Genomic DNA, 10,901 nt, shown 5'->3' with positions numbered 1-10,901 from the left:
CTTAGTAACTGAACACCTCACCTCCCCCAAAAAAAGCTTTCTCTGAGGACCTGTCTCCATTGTTCAGTGAAAAATGAAATTCCTTGGAAAATCCAAAGAAAAGCCAGGTCCTTGTTCCTCCTGTCTGTGAATTAGAGTGAAGCATGGGGAAATTCTAGCCGACTCAGAACCATTTCTTCTGTATGTGGGGAGCAGTTTGGGGACCGTTTTGGGTATGGGACACTTCCTCTGAGTACTTGGTGATGTCGATTGCAAGTCCACAGGTTGGACACTCTGAAAGCAGTTGTATGGTGAGGATGAATGGGGGGGGCGGGTAGGTGGCTCATTGGAACTCCACAAATTCTTTGAAACCACAGGGTTCTTTAAGTAAGGCGGCCCCTGACAGAGGGAGCTATTTCTGCCCAGGAGAGGGGAGGTTAATGCTTTCATAATAATGGGTTTCACCCTCATGACACAGATGAAGCCGGCAGTGATTGTTTTGCCTCTCCTGGGGCTTGCCTAGCTATCTAAAAGTCAAGTGGTGGGAGGGAGCAAGTGGGAGTCATGGCTGCACAGTGCTTCACGGCAGAACTGTGGGCCCGGGCGAGCCGTACGATCTACACTAAGACTCTACAGAGCAGAGAGCTTATTGCAGAGTGCCTACCTTCATTTTCAAAGCCCCCGACATGCCTGTGTGAGGAGGATTCAATGCACACACTGGAGTGCCAGATCCTGCTGGTGGGAAATTCCCAACAATGTGTACTGCAGTCAAACACAGACTTTTTGCTTTCTATCTTTCTTTCTTTCTTTCTTTCTTTCTTTCTTTCTTTCTTTCTTTCTTTCTTTCTTTCTTCCTTCCTTCCTTCCTTCCTTCCTTCCTTCTTTTTTCTTTCTTTTTGACTCAGTAACTTCACTTCTAACAATATTCATGACAGTATTGAGCATAGGTGCTCACCAAATACACACCGAAAAGTTTGTGGGAACAGTAGGTATACCAAGCCCAAACTAGAAAGAAAGCATTAAAAACTAACAGCAGAATGAAGAAAATATAGTAAGGTCAAAGAATACAGAGCCACAAGGAAATCCAGCACCATTCTGGTGAGGGGGAGCCTCCAGACATGACGCTGAGTGGAAGAGGACACATAGTGAAAGCTCTACAGCACTCATCTGGATGTGCACAACTCCAGGAGGCAAAGCTCAGGGTAGGATGGCAGGTATCTCTAGGTGTAGGGGATGGGAAGTTGACTTGGAGATGGTCAGAATAAGATGGTGGATAAGAGAGAACATGTATGTGTTTCTGGGACATGCACACATGCATATAGAAGAGAATAAACTTACATCCACTCACCCTGACCTGTTCCTTACATCCCCCTTCCCTAGCCTGTTCCTTACATCCACTCATCCTGGCCTGTTTCTCACATCCATTCACACTGGCCTGTTCCTTACATCCGCCTTCCCTAGCCTGTTTCTTATATGCATTCTCCCTGGTCTGTTCCATACATCCGCTCATCCTGGTCTGTTCCTTTCATCTGCTCACCCTAGACCACCTATCTGCAGTGTCTACTCTGAGTTTCTGTCTTACGGAGTAAGGATAGAGTGGTGGCCGGGACATCTGGGACCCTTGCCCTCAAAGCGTTTGACTTATTTATAGATGGAATGACAGTGGACAAACAGACAAAAGTTTTCAGTCTGGGAAGAGTAGGTAACAGGAGGCAGAGGGCCAGGTGATAGAGGCAGAGCTGTCTTCCTGATAAGGCAGTCAGGGACACATTTCTGATGGAGAGAGCTCTCCACTGAGGCTTGACGGATGAGAATGAGCCAGTGCGGGAACAGCCTGGAAAGGAGTACTCTAGGAATCAAGAACTGGGGAGAGCACAGAATGTGTGACATCCGGAACTGGACCAGAGAGGGAAGGAGTAGAAGCTGGAGAGGCGTCAGGAGCTGTGCTTGTAGAGCCAGCCTGGCCCACAGCAGAAGTGCGATTTTAAGCCTACCTGGAAGTGATCAGAGGGTTATCAGCTCTGGCCTGCTGCTTCAATCTCGGCTGGCCTCGGCGACACATTCCAGCTACGTTACATCTTTCACGAGTTGCAGATTTGCATCCTGAAGTTGTTGAAACAGACTTCCTTCACAGTGAAGTACTGACCCTACTTGTTACAATAACTCCTTGACGAAAGGCATATGCCTGTGTCCGCTCGCTCACATCTTCCTTGAGTGGGAGCAGAGAGTCTTAGAAGCTGGTAGCGTAGTGTGTGTGTGTGTGAAGTAGGCAGAAAAAGGGATGGAAGGGTGTGAGACACTTAGATTTTCTAAGAATGATGGCCAGTCATGATGACCTGCACCTGCAGTCCCAACATTCGGGGAGCAGAGGTAAGAGGATCCCTGTAAGCTCAAGGACAGCCTGGTCTACATCGTTCCTGGCCAGTCAGACCTAGACAATGAGATCCTACTATTTATTTTTAAGTGTGGTTAACTGTGATGCGTTTTTACACCAATATTTGTACAACTTGGGGTTTATGAAATTTAAGAAGGCGCTAAAGGCCATACTGAAACGAGATGGCCCAGAGTAGAATGAGCAATGAGAGAGAGGCAGCAGGCGTGGTCCACTGTGCATCCTTAGTGCCTCTGGGGTAGCGCAGCAGTTACGACTTATGCTTGAACATACACAGACATAGAGCAGGAGGCAGAAGATGCAGCCATCTAATCACAGCTTCAGGGGTAAAGACAGGCCAAAGACATGAGGCTCTGATTGTGGATCCCTTCAATCAGATTTCTGACAGACATATTTATTAGCCTATCAGACATTTCTGGTGTAGAATAGCAGAAGACGGCTTTTTCCCATCACGCAAAACCCCAGCAAATGTCATTTCTAGAACTTTCTGCACAATGTCTGGTTTCCTGGAAAGTATGATGAGAACTACACCTGAACCCACTGAGGAATTTGCCATTGGAACCATGTGCAGGGCTCTGCTATGAAGAAGAAAGAACAGAAGCAGTGTCTCTCCCACACAGAACATATACACGGCCATGGGGCTTCCCAAGTTTCCTTGACCGCGGGCCATGCTGCCCCTGCTCCTTTTTACTCCATTTCTTCAACAATGAGAATACCAAGTGCTCACTGTCACAGATACATTCACACCTTGCATTCACAAAATTTGATGTCGGTAGTTAGCTGGAGCCTGCCCCCCAGAGCTAAAACAGCTTCCATTCTTCCTCAGATCAGCTGACTGACCTTTGCAAGCTACAGAACCAAGTCCTTTGGCCTCATGATCCCATCTGAGACATGGAAATCATCACGAAAATTACTAAAAAGGATTTTTATAAATGTTAAATTAAGATGTACTTATTTATTGATGTTGAGGTAGTCTAAGTGGCCTTAATATTTGATTTATATCATTAAGTAACATTTATATCATTATATAACATTTATATAGTTAATTATTGTAGTTGTAAAAGAAAGACTTTATAAGATTGTTTAAAAAAAGGGTAAATGAATATAACTATACCCATACCCTTTCTTTATTGCATACCTGTTCGGAATATATTATGTTATTCATTTGTATATTTATTGACTAAGTGGTAATGTATGTTGCATATATGTTACAGTATATATAGACACCATAAATATACAAAGGCATATATACATAAACATATAGATGTATGCATAGGTATAGTATGTCTGTATCATACATATTTGTACATACCCCTTAAAAAGTTGCTTGGGTAAAAATACGTAAATTTAAATAACCATTATAATTATAGGCCACGTGTTCCTACTCCAGCCCAGAAAGGCTAATGCTGCAGCTAGCCTCTCAGACCCTCCTATCTGAGCTTCCTCTCAGTGTGTGTAGAGGGACCTACAAAGTGGCTGAATCTGAAGCCTGTTTTTTTCCTGCCCCTCCTAGAAGGCAGTAAGGAAAGGCTACCTTTATTCCCTGCTTAATGAGACATAAACATTTCAGGTCAAGTATAAAGAACGTGAGGGAGAAATCCAGCCCATTCCCAGCTCTCTGGGATAGAATGTGAAGGAGCTGGGGAGCCTAACGGACAGTGAGCTGACATAGAGGGACCTATGTGCGTGAAGGTCAGCATTGCAGCCTGTGGTGTGGCTTACTGGGAAAGATTCAGCATGTCTAGCCTGGCGGCTGGCTCCATGGCGGCTCTGTCTATCCCGTTTTCTTCCCCCAAGCATTCAGTTCTATTTCCCCGCCTATCTAAGTTTTGCCCTATCAAAAGGCCAAGGCAGCTTCTTTATTTAACCAATGAAAGCAACAGAAATACAGAAGGACCTCCTACACCACAAAATAGTCTTTTATATAAAGATAATTGTACCATTTAATAAAGACAAAAAAATCATGATAATGAGATAGATGTGTCTATTTCTTATAAGAGTTAAATCTTAGCTGAATACTGGATAGTGTAGGACATAGAATATCTTCAGCAATTCCAGCTCTCATGGACACCTTGACTTTCTAATCATCAAGGCTGCAATCACATCTTCACATATATGCAGAATAGAAGGCAGTGGAAGGGAGCATAGGGCTGTCTTGGAACTTGCTGGGAACCCTGTCCCAATTCTACAAAATCCATTTAGGGCATTCTGTGAAACTCAAGTTAACAACACAAATGGCATTTTTTTAAAATCAAACACTTAAAATCAAAACATAGCATGCTGCCATGCTTAGGAATGATGGCTGGGGGGTATCAATACTCTTCCCTTCCATGATTAAGCCGCTGTGTATTTGTAAGAGCTGAAAACCCTGTATAGTATAAACATTGCAATTTGTTTATTTGTTTATTTATTTATTTGCTATTTACTTATGTATTATGTGCATTGGTCTTTTGCCTGCATGTATGTCTATGTGAGGGTGCCAGATCCCCTGGAACTGGAGTTACAGACAGTGTGTGAGCTGTAATGTGGGTGCTGGGAATTGAACCTGAGTCCTCTGGAAGAGCAGCCAGTGCTCTTACCTGCAGAGCCATCTCTCCAGCCCCAATGCTGTCATTTAAAACACACAATAATTTTGAATCCAAGTCAAGGTTTTTTAGGCAGTGCTCTTGGGTGTTCCGTGGTATGACTGTAGAGCAGAGGTTCTCAACCTGTGGGTCATGAGCCTACAGCGGTCACATATCAGATACCCTGCATTGTCAGATATTTACTTTACAATTCATAACAGTAGCAAAATTACAGTTAGGAAATAGCAATGAAATGTCTGGGTGTCACCACAACATGAGGAACCATATTAAAGGGGTGCACCATTAGGAAGGTTGGGAACACTGGGGTAGAGCAAAGTGTACCTGTGTGCTCAGACCAAGACTGAAGTAAAGTCATTTGAAGCAACATGGGTGAGCACTGACAAGAACATGTCAAACTCATTGCTTGTTTGATTTTGAATTAATTTTCGGTCAGTATATACTCAGAAATCTGACTGTTGGCCAATTGTTTTCAAAACTCCAATATTCAGTTATGTGGCCCCATGTAGGAAACCACGCTCCTGGTGGACTCATCTGCATAGGATGCGCTGAAAACTGGCCTTTGACTCAGAAGGACCAACCCCTGACAGCTGGGGTGGAGATACGGGCTTGGGATGTGCTGCTCCATCGTCCCATTCATCTCTACCTTGTCTTGTTTCTCATCCCCCGCTCCTCTGGATAAGATGAGAGAGAACCACCACGAAAGAGTCTCTGTCTTAAGAGCAAAGCAATAAAATTCCTACTGTCCCGGACTCAGCCAGAAGCCAGTTCCATGGAAGGGCCTCCTAGTTTGTGGCTCAGACCAACAAAACAGGGAACTCTGGGTAACCTCTCTGAAGTCAAGTTCTTGAAGACTCCCTCTCAGGTCTCATTTAGCTCAGGTGGCCTGCTGAGGTCTCAGCCTTTTAACAGGAGGCAACACCGCAGAGAGAAAGACCTAATGCCCAACACTTTACAGTCAGGACTCGAAACTGGTTCCTGTCCACGCTGGTTTTGTAAACGTATAAAACCCCTTCATCTGCCCGTCTCTCAGCTTCTTCTGTGTGAAGTGGCTAGAATCGGCCTTGATCAAATACTGATTTGTACAGGGCATCTCGAACTCAATGCAACGTTCTGCTGGTGAGTGCGTTTTTAGCTCTGGAAATTGGGGCTTTTTGTAACTGCTATGGGAACTCAGACATTACTTTGGAATAGAACCCACCTATGGTTATACAAGAGCAGCTGAGGCAGCCGCCTCCTGGTCTGGAAAACAAAGGAACCATCGGAGTTTTGTCCATTAGGTGCCTTTGCCCCACCCCGGTCCCTGACCAGGTCTTCTTCTGGCCTCTTTCTGTTCCACAGGCACTGTTCCCACAGCCCTGCTGGGACGCAGCCACAGGGTTGAGAAATGAGCCCGTTATTTGCGATGACAACTCAAACCACAACGCTGTCAAGAAGCCCTGACTGGAGGAGCCCTTGGGAGCAGGCAGAAGCCCCACAACTTCTCTTTAATTTGTGTCACATCATGGGAGGGCAGAATGACTCCCTCATGAGTAAGATCCCTGCTCTTCACACCCCCACAGGCCCGTGGAGAGAACTTGCTCCAGAGGCCAATCTGGAAATGTTTCAGGAATTTGAAGAACAGGAAGCTGACGACACGTTCATGACACATTCATGAATGTAGGCCCAAACTTTGCAGAGAAAGATCCCGTGCCGAAATAGAGGATGTGCTATATTGCATAGCAGTGTCCTAATGCCCGCCTTGCTCTGGTTGGAATGGCCGGTCAGGATGCTCTTGAACAGTACTAAAGCTCCTGCCTATCTTTTTAGCTACAATTAAGGACCAGGTCTTTCACCAAAGCTTGAATGAACAATTTCTACTGGAATCCCAGCTCTTGCCCGGTGAGATTCCTAATGCTGTGATCTCTTTAGTCCACTATTAGAAACCATTCCTGCAGAGATTCATGAATTTGATCCAAGTCACATAGCTCCTGATAGAGCTGAGGCTTGACTCAACAACATAAAAGCTGTTTTCAGCCCCTGCATGATTTTGCCTTTCAGTAGCCAGCACTATGCAGGCTGGTGTTTTCAGGAAGGCTTCTATTTTGGAGTCTAGGCTACTGTCTTAAAAGGATAGGACTTACCTTCCTCCTTACCCCATAATTCCTTTCTTCAGTCACAGTCCTTCAGCCACAGTTGTTGATGGAGGAAACCTGATTGGTTTTACTAAGTTTACACACCCGCAGCCCCACCCAGTGGTCTGCACATAATACGTGTAAGTGAATGCATATAAGCATGCATCAGTGAGTATAATTCCTTCCATCTCTGAGCTCAGCGTTCTGCCTACAGCTTTCCATAGGCCAGCTTCTTATAGTTGCATTTAAATAGACTTTTAAACAACTTGACCTAGATTTTACATTGACGGGTGACATTTAGTACTAGTAGAGAGCACCTTCCCCTGAGACATCACAAGAAAGGGACCAAGTTTACAAATCAAACAAAAGAGCCTTTGTTTTTTTTCTTCTCAAAATACACGGACTCCTTCTTCCGATGCAATTGGTAGAGTGAGGAGGGACAAAGAGGTGGTACTGTAGGGCTTATCTGGCCAAAGTGTTAACCTGCAAAATAATTTTAAGATAAATGTAAAACTGATATTCTGTAGCTGCCCACACATTTGGGGGTGGTTTTCTTAGAAGGACTAGTACCTATTCCATTTACTCTCTGTGTCTTTGATGCCAAGGTGCTCTAAGTACCACTGTAAGTTTCTTTAATCTATTGGATATATCTCTTTATAGGACTATATTTTTTCTGACCAATTTTATATCCTCGCCCTCATAGAATGTAGCTGACTTTTTTATATTGCGCTTTTTAAATAATACTTTCCGGGTTATGATAAAGTTGCTTCCATTTTCGTAAAGTTTCCAAGTGAGCATGTCATCATTTATTTAGCTCTTCCCTTATTGTGCAATTTATGTTGCAGCCAATATTACAGTCTTCCAAAACGGCATTGTGATAAATCACCCCTAGGAAGGGGCTCTCTCTGAGCTCTCTTCTTGGACTGTGGCCTTAGGGTCAGTCCCCAGCAGCTTGCCATCTATTCTTAATAACTGGATTTGTGAACCAGAGCTGAGCCCACCAGGGGATATGGGGCAAGAGAAGAAGGTTAACTCACTAGTGGCTGAAGACCCTGACAGTGTTGTCTGCCTGGACTCTGTGTCCCATTCTAGTCATACTTTGCTGAATTCTGTTCTTTGATGTGTTTTTACTCAAAAACAATGCATTTATTGGAACCATTAAAGCATGAACAATATTTATAGAGGAAATGTAACAACTGGTTTCCACCACAGTCTTTCCCGATTGACTAATGACATATTTTAATAAGCTGGTGTATATCCTTCCCTGTATCTCTCTGTATTTATACTAATACATGAATGCTATAAATATGTTTGTTTTATACAAATAAGTTCATATATAAAACATTTCAGATAACATTTTTTTCTTTATATTCAACAGTGCAACATGGAAGGCCCAAGGGCCATAACTTCGTGTCAAGGGCTTGACGAGCACACATAACCCCACAGGGCTGGTGTCTGGTGCCAACAACAGAAAACCAAAAGAAAACATTGATAACTTTTAATCAGTAAGTGGTTATCATTCTTTGTAAGAACTGAGAGGCAGCCGTGCAGGAGCACATAGAGGGTTAAGCCACACTGCACATGGCGTGGATTTCCCGACTAGCCCCCATTGTCCCCGGTGATGCAGGCTCAGTGACAGTGGCAGTTGCTCCCAGTGGAGCTCGCCCTGTTGCACGAGCACCGGAAGTCTCCCGTTCGAGCAAAAGCACTATGCCTTTAATCCAAAGGCTGGGAATCCGACATCACAGATTCGCCCTTACAGCGCCTTTCCCGACCTCTTTGGAGGCAGAAATCGCCTGTGGGTCCCTAACTCCTGATACCGAACCGCACCAAGGACTGTTGGGGAAGGAGCTTAAAGTGAGCAGCTGCGTGCTGGAAGTCCTCTGGGTCTCGGGAAGACTCTCGCCTCCTCAGAATTTCCATCATGAGCTTTCTTAACCAGCTTTCCTTAGTGGTGAACACCATACTGCGCTTTGGGTCCCCAGTTTCTCGTTAAGCCTAAGAGAAGGCGCTCAGGTTTGACCTTATGTCCGGTCCCTCCTAAGCAGTACAATTCTAGGGAAGGGATTCCAGTAATAGAAGCTGCTACTTAAATGCGGGGCCTAATATTTTTTGCCTGACTTGGTCTTCAGGTACTTAGAGGCTACTTGGTTCACCTGGTGCTTAAATGTGTGTTGCTGAAGAAAATAAAGCTGTGCTTCTAATCTGAAAAAAAAAAGAAAAGAAAAGAAAAGAAAAGAAAAGGAACTGATAGTATTCCATCCTAGGGTTGTGCCACACTTACCTCAGACTTTTCCTTTTCTTCAATTGATGAAGTCTGTGTTGTTTCTACATGTGATTTTTTTTCAACCAAAGCTATGTGAAAGTTGAGATTGATTGTCTTACTATTACTAGAAAATGTTTCCTTTCTCCTCAGTTCCCTTTATGAGTTCCCAATTACGTTGAGAGTGTTACTGTTTGAATATGAAATGTCCCCCACAGGTTCATGTTTTAAACACCTGTTCCCAGTTAGGGACACTGTGTTCCAAGGCTCTGGGGCGTCTAGGGAGTGGAGCTCTGGGGCTTCTAGGGAGTGGGGTCTGGCTATAGGAAGTACAAAACTAGAGGTGAGCTTTTGAGGATTATGTACCTGTTCGCCTCTCTCTCTCTCTCCCTCTCTCTCTCTCTCTCTCTCTCTCTCTCTCTCTCTTTCTCTCCAGCAGTGGTGCAGTGCAAAGAGACTACTGTAGGCTTTCACCATCCCATCCTCCACACTGTGATGGACTGAAATACTCTGAAACCATGAGCCAGAATAAGGAAGAGAAGTCATGTTTGGTTGCAACAAACAGATTGAATGTTCACTGTGGATCTATAGCACTTACATATATAGCACACACAGGAATATGTAGGCTGAGTTTTCTTGCCCCAGAAGCCACTTACTTGATAACTGCTTTTGTTGTATAGACTTTAACTATGTTAAAGTTAAAAACCTTTTTAACTAGACAAAAAAGAGGAAATGCTGTGGGATAATGCCTTTGTACACTGTGAATATTTGTCACTGGTTGGTTTAATAAACTTCAGGCCAATAGCTGAACAGAATAAACAGGTAGGGAGCCAAACAGAATGCTGGAAGAAAAAGGGTAGAGTCAGAAGGAGCAGGAGATAAGTATGCCATGCTAATAAAGGTACTGCCATGTGACAGAGAGTAAATAAGGAATATAGGTTAACTTAAAATGTAAGAGCTAGTTAGTAATAAGCTTGAGTTATTAGATGAGCATTCATAATTGGTATAAGTTTCTGTGTGTTTATTTGAGAGTGACTACAGGACAGGAAAACTCTGCCTACAGGAAAGAAAGAAAAAAAGAGAGAGAGAATGGAAGAGAGAGAGAGAGAGAGAGAGAGAGAGAGAGAGAGAGAGAGAGAATTGGGAAAAACTAGTCTCTCTAAATCAAAAGGCTGAAACAGTCAAGTCTTTAATCACACTTACGGAAAGGCTGGTCATTTATAACCAGGTACACTGTGCTATGAGGTCCCCATAGAAACCTGTAACCTATGAATTGCGACTCATCTTCCTATTAGTACACAGCAGGGAGAGGTAAAGACTGAGGTGGCTATACTACCATGTATGAGAACTGAGCGTGGAAGTGGCTGGTTCGAGCATCCCTCCAGAATACTTCCAGCAATGATTAGAATCAGACAGACATCATATAAAGCAGGTGTGACCCTTGCTATGTACCTGGTATCAATATCTAACTTGACAATATTTTTTTATTAGGCTACAAAAAATTTCCCTAACAAGAAGCTGCTAGGGCTGGACTCAACACTGGAACATACTCGTCCATTTATTCTTTCACT

General features: G+C 43.9%; 1 pseudogene; it reads left to right on the top strand.

The window, feature by feature from the left end:
* The first annotated feature begins 2,297 nt into the window (after positions 1-2,297).
* On the top strand, positions 2,298-9,241 carry LOC146890281 (EKC/KEOPS complex subunit Lage3 pseudogene; annotated as a pseudogene).
* The last annotated feature ends 1,660 nt before the right edge of the window (positions 9,242-10,901 follow it).

Source organism: Myodes glareolus, chromosome 22 (genome assembly GCF_982192425.1).
Source record: "Myodes glareolus chromosome 22, mMyoGla1.1, whole genome shotgun sequence".
NCBI classification, from domain to species: domain Eukaryota; kingdom Metazoa; phylum Chordata; class Mammalia; order Rodentia; family Cricetidae; genus Myodes; species Myodes glareolus.
This window is presented reverse-complemented; position numbering and strand designations above follow the sequence as displayed.